We start from the raw sequence: 12291 nt of genomic DNA, 5'->3' as shown, positions 1-12291 counted from the left end.
GCAAGCATATTTCTTGTGCAAGTCTGCATGTGCATTTCTGCCTGCCAACAACAATAAAAAAGTTTTCCTCATTTATTTGGTCTATACCAGGTTACAGTCATATGTTAAAGTTTGGGCACCCCTATTAATGTTAACCTTTTTTCTTTATAACAATTTTGTTTTTTGCAACAGCTATTTCAGTTTCATATATCTAATAACTGATGGACGCAGTTATATTTCTGGATTCAAATGAGGTTTATGGTACTGACAGAAAATGTGCAATCTGCATTTAAACAAAATTTGTCTATCTAGACAGTTTGGGCCCCATCATTTGCTTACTCTATTTTCTGCCTGTGTTTTGTGCCTTATCTTGTCTCACAGGCAATATATGTTCAGGGGCTATCTATTCCTTTGGGGTTCTACTCCGGGGCAGTTTAGCTTTCCCTTTTCTCTCTTTAGGCTTAGTTAGGTGTCTAGGGCATCGTAGGTACGTCCCACGGCTAATTCTAGTTGTGTCGTCAGTTTAGGGGTCTGCAATCCGCTAAGTTACCAACCTCTCTGGTTATCTGGCAGGCACTTATTCAGGCACTGCAGGTTTTAGGAACCGGTTCAGATAAGGCATAGAGAAGTAGGAAAGGATCCAGACAAGATACAAACAGGTTCAGGGATAGATCCTAATTCGGACAGCTGTTGCACAAACACACTGAAAGAGCATGTTGCTCAGGCACCTCCTGACGGGTGGAGGTGTTGTACTGTAAGTACCTAGCGCCTCTAAGCAATAGGCTGAGGACACTTTAGGAATGCACACACTTTCTTTAAAAATCAGGAAGTGCAGGCACCTGTCGCCTTAAGCATACAGCCAGGCAGCATGCACAGCGAGCAAAGGGCATAGAGCTTACAGCATACAACAATCAGAGGACAAAGAGCTTACTGCACGGCCTGGAATGGTGAGTAGGTCGGTGTCCCTGCATGGTGGGGATGGGAAGCTATGCAGAGTCGCAGGTGGTGGTGTTGCACAGTAATCATTACCACTATCCCCTTAGTGCTGCTGTTAATATCTTGGCGGTGGCATTTACAGTAAGGTATACGGTCCCGTCATCACGCAGATAGGTTCCATTTCATCTGAAGTCCTCCACCTCAATTGCAACAATAAGGGGACAAGGATGCCTGAAATGGCTGGAATTTTAGTACTCCTATGATGCCCAGCAAAGAATGGGTTCATAGGACACCGTAGTTTTAGCTATATTCTGCAGTACAGTTGTATTGTTGCATATAAAGCAACTGGTCAGACGATCTTGGAAACTTAAAAATAAAAGAGAAACAATAAAAATAATTTAAAAAAAAAACTAAAACATGATTCACACCATTTTTCACACTACCTTTTTTTTTTCTAATTTCTTTTTGGTCCGACTACTGTCCATGAAAAAATGCTAACAGCACTCGGACCAATGTTAATCAGTAGGGATGGTGTAATTACCACTTTGTTTCACAGTCTATTCTGTATTTCATATGTGACACGCATATTAAAGTCTGTATGCGCAAAAAAAAAATTATCACATACACATTGCAATTACTAATTGCATAGGAAACTGTACAGGGTGGGCCATGTATATGGATACACCTAAATAAAATGGCAATGGTCAATGATATCAGCTTTCTGTCTGTGGCAGATTAGTATATGGGAGGGGGAAAACTTTTCAAGATGTGTGGTGACCATGGCGGCCATTTGAAGTCAGCCATTTTGGATCCAACTTTATTTTTTTCAATGGGAAGAGGGTCATGTGACACATCAAACTTATTGAGAATTTCACAAGAATAACAATGGTGTGCTTGGTTTAAACGTAAATTTATTCTTTTATGAGTTATTTACAAGTTTCTTTTTGTTTACAGCCGTTGACATGTCGCAGAGGTTAACACGTGAGGAGCGGATAGAAATTGTGTTGATGGCCGGTGAACGCAGTTCCCGGGGTCATTGCAGCAGATTTCAATGCAAGACACCCTACGCAAGAAAACTGTCACCATTCCCATTTTATTTAGGTGTATCCATATAAATGGCCCACCCAAAAAACTTTGCCTCATCACTGAACAATGTTCTGTGTAAAGTGAAGGGCCTGTTCCAATTTTTGTTTTCCCCATTCTGCAAATTCAGCGCATGACAATGCAGATAAAAACTTGTCTGTACTTTCTGTTTCTGCATGAAAATAGAACTATGTGTTTATATGCCCATGTGAGTATAGCCTTACACTGGTGGTGACATACAAATCCCATACCAAAGCCAACAAACTTATTATTATGTAGACATAAGTTGTAAAATGAGAATAGAAAGGTAGCACTCACTATAAGTTTCATTAAACACAATCTTTTATTGAAACAAGGACATCAGGAGAAGCGCTGGGCTGGGGACGTGCGGGAGAGAAAAAAGTTGGACGACGGCCGTTTCACGCTACAAGCTGTGTTTCTACGGGTGTGCGCAGCTTATAGCCCAAAATGGCTATCGTCCAACTTTTTACTCACCTGTACAGCGCTCTTGCTGATGTCCTTGTCTCCATAAAGGATTACGTTTACTGAAGCTTATGGCGAGTGCTTCTTATCTTTCCTCATTTTACAATTTATGTCCATGTGATTTCTACAGTGAAGCACCACTGCCAAAGTTAATACCACTTAGGACTGGTGCCATTCAGCTTCACTGAAACATTTACTTATTATGTGTTATGCTTTTCTTATATAGCGCCATGATATTCATCAGCGCTTTACCTTCGTTTTCAAAGCTGGCACCAATGGGGCTGACAATCTGGATTCCATATCAGTAGGTTTTTTGAGATTGAGAGGAACATACCAACTTGCCAATGTCATCCTTGGTGGGATTTGAAACAAGTTCCTCAGCCCTCCAAGACTGCAGTGCTAACCACTGAGCCACTGTGCTGCCTTACATTTGTGTTCTTGTTAGACAGCCCTTTTAATTTTGAGCTCTATGGCTGTCCTATTAATGGCCTGACATCATTCTACTTATTAAGAAAAGCTATGGAAATCGCTGATCACGTGGACTAGCTAGCATCTACGTTATCAATGAGGAGGATGGGACACAACTTCTTCTTTGTAGTAATCAGCAGTGGCGCAATGATTGAACTCCCATCATTGAAAAATTCATGGCATTTCCTAAGGATTACGGCATCGATATGAATGTCCTGTAAACACCTAATGTAAAGATAATTCCCTTTTTTCAGCAACAATTGTCTTTAACGCTATTTTTAACACTGTTAACAATAAGAGAAATAAACTAAAACAGATCATAAAGCTAATACTTTGTGGGCCTATTTTAGATTTTGGCTTGCACTTTGAGATCATCATGTTCATATTCTGCACTCTTTATGTGTGTGTGTTAGGGAATAATTAGTTCATGATTTTTGCTATAGAGGGTATTTTGATTTTTCTTCCATTTCTTTTCCACCAGATGGCAGTACATCACTAATAATAGTGACATAATTGTCATTCACTTTTCTTCTAGCAATTGAGGGTGTACCATACAAATATTTTTAAAATCATGAATTAAGCCCCCGTCACACATAGCGATCTCACTAGCGAGATCGCTGCTGAGTCACAAGTTTTTTGACGCAACAGCGATCTCACCAGTGAGATCGCTGTGTGTGACAGCTATCAGCGACCGGCCCCACTGCCAGTTATCGCTGATCGTTCCTGAAAGGTCAGGACTTTTTTTGGGTGATTTGCCTCCCGCTGGTCAGCACGCATCGCTGCGTGTGGCAGGCGGGAGAGCAACGACCAGCGATCAGCGTGCTGGTAACCAAGGTAAACGTCGGGTTTCTAAGCAGCATGCGGTGCTTAGAAACCCGATGTGTACCTTAGTTACCAGTGCGCTGATGCAGGGAGCTGGTAACCAAGGTACACATCGGGTTTCTAAGTGACGCGTGCCTCTTAGAAACCCGATGTGTACCTTAGTTACCAGCTCCCTGCATCAGCGCGCTGGTAACTAACGTGCACAGCGACGCGCCCGCTCGACATCGCTGGTGCTGATCGCTGGTGAAGCTGCCTGTTTGACAGCTCACCAGCGATCCTGACAAGTTGATATCGTTGTCGGGATCGCTGGTGAGTCGCTATGTGTGACGGGGCCCTAAGACTGCTAACAGTGTTAGGCCGGAGTCACAGCACGGCAGAGTACTATGCGATAAAACGTTGCATAGCACTCTGCCCAGTTATACAATGGGGCAGCTCAGATCTGCGATTATTTTCTGATACCGATTCGGCATGAGAGAACAATGCTCACTTGTACCCATACAAGTCTATGGGTGCGAGCGAAACATCGCACTGCACTTAAATATCACCCAAGTGCAGTGCAATATACGCGACAGCAGAGGAGATGGAGAAATTACTTTCTCTGACTCTTCCGCAGCTGTGCCCAATCCTGTCATGCAAGATAATCGGAGCACAGTAGCAGGACACTCTGCTCCCACTCGAAGTAGAGCTAGAGCTGAGTGTCATTAACATATCACATCTGATGTTATACGCTAGTGTGACTCCGGCCTTAGATAAGATATCTGAAGTGGTGTATAAACATTCAAGTTATTGATGAGGCTGGTGTCCTTACTTTGCAAATCCAAATCAGAATTGTATAATCTTTGATGAAGGTTTTCTCACCTGATATTAAAATGCTCATGAAGAAACAATTTGCACATTAAACTTCCCAGATTGGCATTGCACGGCGAATAAGCCTCCTTATATTGGCATGCCATGGCTGGTATGTCACTCTCCACAATGATAAATGTTACCTCTTGGGGGATGTGTACACGATCAGGAATGGCTCAGTATTTGCTCAGGATTTGACGCAGGTGAAATCTGTACCAAATCTGCATCTGAGGTCACTGGCAGGTCACCTGCGTTTTTGATGTGTATTTGATGCATTTTTTCCGCATGCGTTTTTTTCATTGCATGTGTTTTTATTGTCACTTGAAATAAAGTTAATTGAAAGTTGGCTTCTGGGAAGGAAAAAAGTGATTTTCTGTTTGCAGATATATTGGGGTATGTTCCCACGGTCAGTAAACGCTGCAGGTTGGATGCTGCATACATCCGTAGCATCCAGCTGTTACAGCATAGTGGATGGAATTCAAGACATCCCATATCCACTATGCGTGCACCTATACCCGCGGCTCACCCGCAGAGACAGACATGCAGCGCGTCTTTCCAGACCGCAGTATGTCAATTTATGTAGTGGAGACCCTACATCTCTGCTGCATAACTTACCCATACACTTTCATTAGATGCGGTAAAACCGCATTGTCTTCCTAGTCACATGCGTATTAACTGCGGGAACGCAGCTTACTGTGCATGTGTACTAATTTGCATAATGGTGAATCTTGTGATACAGCCGGAAGTACATGACACAGAAAGTGGAGGAAAGCACAGGTCCGCTCCTTTTTAATAAATAACTTAATATATTTGTTAACCAGCCAGAGTAAAGCAGACTACTGGGACTGGTATTTCAGGCTGGTAAGGATCCAATATCAATGAACCTTACCAGCTTGATAATACCAGGCCGAGCAGTCTGTTTACCTTGGATGGTTAGCAAAAATAGTTGGATCCCCTCCAAAAAATATAGCATGGGGTCCCCCTTTTTTTGTTAACCAGCCACGGAAAAAGCAGGCAGCTGCGGCCTCATATTCTCAGTCTGGTGAGGCCCATGGATTTTGGCCCTCAAAAGCCTAAAAATAGTAGCCTGCAGCCGCCCCATAATTGGCGCATCCAAAGATGCACCAATTGTGGCACTTTACCCGGCTCTTCCCACTTGCCCTGTAGCGGCGAGTGGGGTAATATTTGTGGGGTTGATGTCAACTTTGTATTGTCAGGTGACATCAAGCCCACGCATTACTAATGGAGAAGCGTCTACAAGACACCTATCCATTACTAATCCTATAGTTATATGGTAAATAAAGACACAGCCAGAATAAAGTATTTTAATTGAAATAAAGACACAGACTCCTTTTAATAATCTTAATTAAACCATACTTTCTGCATCACCTATTCCACCGACACCCTCGATCTCCTGTAAGAGAAATAAAATAAGCAACAATATACCATACCTGGCCGCCGAGACGATATAGATCCTGTCCCACAACGAGTCCAGCTATGCTACATCTCGATGACTTTGGCTGAACGGTGGCATTATGCCACCACTCTGCCTGAAATCCAGACAAAGCGGAGCTTGCAGATGATCACCGGAGATAACTCTGCCCTTGAAGGTCACCTGCTCTGCATTTCTCACGATCAGCTGATCGTGAGAACTTAGCAAGTGACCGGCGATAACCCCGTGCCCGGCGGTCACGTGCACGGCAGTTCTCACGGTCAGCTCAGCTCATTGCGAGAACTGCAGTGGACGCGAACTTCCAGCTGAAAAAGGTACACCTTTATTTAAATTAGTTCACATGCATAGTAAGCTGCGTTACTGCACTTAATACGCATGTGACTATAAAGATAATGCGGTTTTACCTCATCTAATTAAATCCTATGGGTAATTTACATTGCGGAGACTGAGCGTCTCCGCAACATAAATAAACATGCTGCGGTCTGGAAAAAAGCGCCACATGATCGTTTATGCAAGGATGCTACGGGCGTCTCTGAAAGCATAGTGGGCATGGGATTTCTTGAAATCCCATCCACTATGCTGTACCATCTGGCCGCTGCGGGTTTGACGCTGCGGATGTACGCAGTGTCAAACCCGCAGCGTTTACTGACCATGGGAACATACCCTTAGACCTCAGTTCAGAGCCTCTCTCCTAGCCAAATCAGTTCTCATACTTTCCACTGATGAGGGGCAATACCCCTAAACCGTGTCTGCAAACTGGGATTCTGATTTGGCTATTATCCTAAGTCATATTGCAAGAATCGTTAATGGGTCGATAATGACTTGTAGGATTGCTGCTTCCAACGGGTGGTGCAAGAACATTGAAGTCCTCTTCCTCTCTGAAGAGGCAATTTGCATCTTCACATCATGATTATACAGGTTTTCTCACGAGTATTTTCTAAAAATATATACCAGCCTCATATGGTCTAAAAGATCTATTCACTAACATGTATTTTGGAATGTGAAATATAGTGACAGATCCACTTTAATAAGTTGAAGAAAAGGAAAACTGGTAAAGAGTTGGGCTGTAGCGCAGAGCTAAAACCTTGTTCAGGTATGTTTCCACAGTCAGGAAAACGCTACGCCCTCCACCCCTCAAACTGTCCACAGTCTCACCGCTCGCTCTTGGAAAAACTCCACTTCTCACCACTCACACAGAAACAGTTCCCATCACCAGATCACACATAGCCAGCAGCTCTTGTTTTGGCCAAAATATTTTTTAAATTTGCCACCACGACAAGGTAGACTCTTTGGGCTGGGCCCTACTCTAACCTATTAAACATTTGTTAAAATATCCAATACAATTTAGGTATATTTATTTTTCAATTTTTAAAATGACCGATAATATCACATCCAAAGGGGCAAATACCACCGCGCCATGTCCAGACCACATATTATCACCACATTGTGACCTATAGTACCATAAACAAGGAACAAATACAGCCACACCATGACCAGACCACATATTACCACCACAGTGGCAGAATAATAGCACATACAAGGGACAAATACCACCGCACCATGACCAGACCACATATTTCCACCACATGGTGACTGAATACTATAATACTGATCATTAATATAAAAAAACATAATACTATCACCATAAGTGCCATTATGCACAGGAGATCTGTACTAAGTATGCAGTGTCTGTGTACAGGTAATAACAGTGATTACCAGTGACATTATACACAGGAGCTCTGTATATAGTGCTAGCGTACAGGTAATACAGTGATCACCGGTGACATTATGCACAGAACCTCTGTATATAGTGCCAGTGTACAGGTAATACAGTGATCAGTGGTGACATTGTACACAGGAACTCTGTATGTAGTGTATAGTGTCAGTGCACAGGTAATACAGTGATCACTGGTGACATTGTACAAAGGCACTCTGTATATAGTGTATAGTGTCAGTGTACACGTAACACACTGACTCACCAGTGACTTCTCTAGTTGAAGTCCTTCAGCTTCGCTTTTCATCTTTCATCCAGCACAGATCGCCATCACGTCTTCCAGCCAGGGCTCCTCTCTGCAGGAAATAACACCGTTATCTAGAGCTCCACTTGCATAACACATTACTTAATTTTTTCCCAACTTCTACATTACACCAGATGAAGAAAAAAAGGCGACAGTGTTGCTCTGCACAGTAACAGGACCTTCCCCCATTTAAAACCGTATTCTAAAAAAAATAAAAAATACATCACTGCAGTAATAATATCCCTTAGTTAGCTCCTATGGTAATAATATCCCTCATTCTGACCCCTGTGTGTCTCATTCCTGGCTCCAGCCATATTTTCTCTCATCCTGCCCTAATGAGTATCCATTCTGCCCCCATATGATCTCCCAATCCTGCTCCCATCTTGTCTACATCGTATCCATCCTGCCCCCTCCTGTCTCACATTCTGCCCCCCTCCTGTGTCCCACTGTCACATTCTGCCCCATCCTGTGTATTACTGTCACATTCTGCCCCCGTGCCTCACATTCTGCCCCGTGTCTGTCACATTCTGCACCCATGTCTCGCATTCTGCCAGCATCATATCTTGCATTCTGCCCCCATCATGTCTTGCATTCTCCCCCCGTGTCTCACAGTCTACCCCGGGCCCCCCGGATTGCCGCTTTCAATAAATATAAAATTCTTACCTGGCCACGCTCCTGCGGCGAAGCTCCCTCCACACAGGTGAAGCGTGCACTCGCCGGCGACTGACAATGATGTCAGACGCCGGCGACGTGTGCGCTGCGGCTGACGTCAGCTGCCAGCCTCCAATTGGCTGGCGGCTGTTAACTATTGACGTGCGGGCACGCATGTCAATAGCGTTCAACTGCCGCAGTGCCGCTAAAGGCCTGGTTTAGCCTGCTGGTAGGGGCCCGGTGAGCAGATGACACTGGGCCCGATGCGGGCCCCCTCTGCCCACCGGGCCCCATACGCCAGTCAGGGCAGTAATGCCCTGATGGCAGCCATGGTGGAGGGGATTTCATGAAATTTAGTCTCCACTATGCGTTAAAAGATGCAGGTGGCAGACCCGCGTAAACGGACATGCCGTGCGTCTTTGCAGAACGCAGCATGTCTGTTTACAATGCGGCAACGCTCCATTACCGCACTGTAAATTTACCATAGACTAACGATTAGTCACATGCGCTGGAAGTCCGCATCTACTGCAGTTCTCGCGATAACTTAGGTTATCGCGAGAACTGCCGTGTATGTGACCGGGGGTTATCTCTGGTCACTAGGCTAGTTCTTACGGTCAGCTGACCATGAGAACTACAGTGTAGATGGTTGCTGGAGATCTCCGGTGGTCATCTACAAGCTCTGCTATGTCCGGATATCATGCATCCAGATGTAGCAGAGCTGGACTCGTCGTGGGACACTCGTGATTAAATGGACTATGTCGGAACAGGAAGTATTTGTGTTGGTTTGTTTTTGTTTTTTTCAGGAGGTCGAGGACTTCGCTTGCATTTGGGCGTGCAATAAAAATATGGAAAACGGTGTAGTGTTTTATTTAATTAAAATACTTTTTTCTGGCTGTCTTTTTTTTAAGCGTTTAACTATAAGATTAATAATGGAGAGGTGTCTAATTGACACCTCTCCATTATTAACCGGGCTTAATGTCACCTTACAATCAAAGGTGACATTAACCCCTTATTACCCCATATTTCTCTGCTACACGGCAGTGGGAAGAGGGAGAGAGGCTAAGTGCTGGAATTGGCACATCTTAGGGATGCGCCATTTCTGGGGCAGCTACGGGCTGGTGTTTGTAGCCGGGGGGGGGGCAATATCCATGGCCCCTTCCTAGGCTCTGAATATCAGCCCCCACGTCATTTTTTTTGTTTCGGGGGGGTCCTATTAGCCAGTAAAGGCTACACAGACAGCTGCGGGTTGATATTCATAGCCTGGGAAGATCCATGGGTAATACCCGCTTCCCAGGCTATAAACACCGGCCCCTAGTTGCCGGCTTTCCCACTTTGGACTTGAAAATTGTGCGGGAGCCCACGCAATATTTCAAATTTTTTTTTGTTTTAAATTAAACATTGCATTTAAGGCCGGAGTCAAACTTGCGAGAAACTCGCACGAGTCTCGCACCTCAATACCCAGCACTGCCGCTAGCACTCGGGACCGGAGTATGCGGATGCATGTATTTCTATGCAGCTGAACGCTCCGGTCCGAGTGTTGGCGGCAATGCCGGGTATTGAGGTGCGAGACTCGTGCAAGTTTCTCATAAAGTGTGACCCCGGCCTAACAGATTTTTTTCTATCTATAGGTAGATATATCAATCGATAGATAGATATTGGATAGATCTATCTATCCCATATCTACCTGTCTATCTGTGTGTGTAATGGAGTGTGGGTTGGACAAATGTTAAAGAGGAGGTTGGACCAGAAATGACATCACAAATCTTTTTTTTGTTGTTAAATATATCTTTATTTAGCTTACAAAAAAACGCATCAAAAACGCATGTAAAAACACAGGTGACCTGCCAGTGACCTGATGCAGATTTGGTGCAGATTTTACCTGCATCAAATCCTGAGCAAATACTGAGCCAATCCTGACCATGGAAACATGCCCTCAAGGGAACCAATCATCAGGATAGACTGTAGAAGAATTGGGTATCTTGACAGATCTTCTGGTGAAAAGAGCATGAGCTTCAGGAGGCCACATTGTTTATGAAGCTAATGCTACAAATGCTAAATTATTGTGCAGTTAGCCTATAGCTACGGTGGTTCATTCTACAGTAATTCCAACCCCCTTCACAGATGCATGCTTAGATTCGGTCATTTGCCATTCCTTTTGTAGGTCACTTGATGTCATCCTGCGGTTGCTGAGTGACATTCGAATAAGATGACTGTCATCCCGGTCAGTGGAGAGTAGTTTTCGCCCTCTGCCGGTCTGTAGCTTTGTTGTCCCTAATGTCTGCTGCTTGACCTTGTTGTAATGTACTGCCGTCTTATAAATTGTAAGGATGGTGGCAACATGACACTCGCTGTATCCCTCTGCTAGTAAAGCCAGAAATGAGCCCTTCTTTTCCTCACTCAAGACTTTACTTTTCAACTCCTTTGGCATGGTTAAAAGTTATTTTTTCATTCCTATTACTTTTGAGATAACACTAGCACTTGTTTTGCCATCCAGCTTGTCCTATTGCAAGAGCATCATAGAATCATAGCATCATAGAATCGTAGAGTTGGAAGGGACCTCCTGGGCCATCTGGTCCAACCCCCTGCTCAAAGCAGGATTCGCTAAATCATCCCAGTCAGATGTCTGTCCAGCCTCTGTTTGAAGACTTCCATTGAAGGAGAACTCACCACTTCTCGTGGCAGCCTGTTCCACTCATTGATCACTCTAACTGTCAAAAGTTTTTTCTAATATCTAATCTGTGTCTCTTCCCATTCAGTTTCATCCCATTGCTTCTAGTCTTTCCTTGTGCAAATGAGCATAAAGTTGATCCTTCTACAATGTGACAGCCCTTTAGATATTTGTAGACAGCTATTAAGTCTCCTCTCAGTCTTCTCTTTTGCAAACTAAACATTCCCAAATCCTGCAACCTTTCCTCATAAGACAGGGTTTGCAGACCGGTCACCATTCTGGTCGCTCTTTTCTGAACTTGCTCCAGTTTGTTGATGTCTTTTTTAAAATGTGGTGCCCAAAACTGGACACAATATTCCAGATGAGGTCTGACCAAAGAGGAGTAGAGGGAAATAATGACTTCACGTGATCTAGACTGTATGCTTCTGTTAATACATCCTAGAATTGCATTTGCCTTTTTTGCTGCTGCATCACACTGTTGACTCATATTCAGTCTGTGATCTATTAGTATACCCAAGTCTTTTTCACATGTGCTGTCACTTAGCCCTATTCCTCCCATTCTATATATGCTTTTTTCATTTTTATTGCCCAGATGTAGTACTTTGCATTTCTCCCTGTTAAAAACCATTCTGTTAGTTGCTGCCCACTTCTCCAGTTTATTTAAATCTTTTTGAATCCTCTCTCTCTCTTCTCTAGTATTAGCTATCCCTCCTAGCTTTGTGTCATCAGCAAATTTAATCAGTTTACCCTCAATTCCTTCATCTAAATCGTTGATAAAGATGTTGAACAATACAGGGCCCAGGACAGAGCCCTGTGGTACCCCACTTGAGACATTCTTCCAACTGGATGTGCAGCCATTTACGACCACTCTTTGGGTCCGATCA

The sequence above is a fragment of the Dendrobates tinctorius genome, unplaced genomic scaffold, assembly GCF_039654945.1.
Source record: "Dendrobates tinctorius isolate UK_male_01 unplaced genomic scaffold, ASM3965494v1 ptg000038l, whole genome shotgun sequence".
Taxonomy (NCBI): Eukaryota; Metazoa; Chordata; class Amphibia; order Anura; family Dendrobatidae; genus Dendrobates; species Dendrobates tinctorius.
This window is presented reverse-complemented; position numbering follows the sequence as displayed.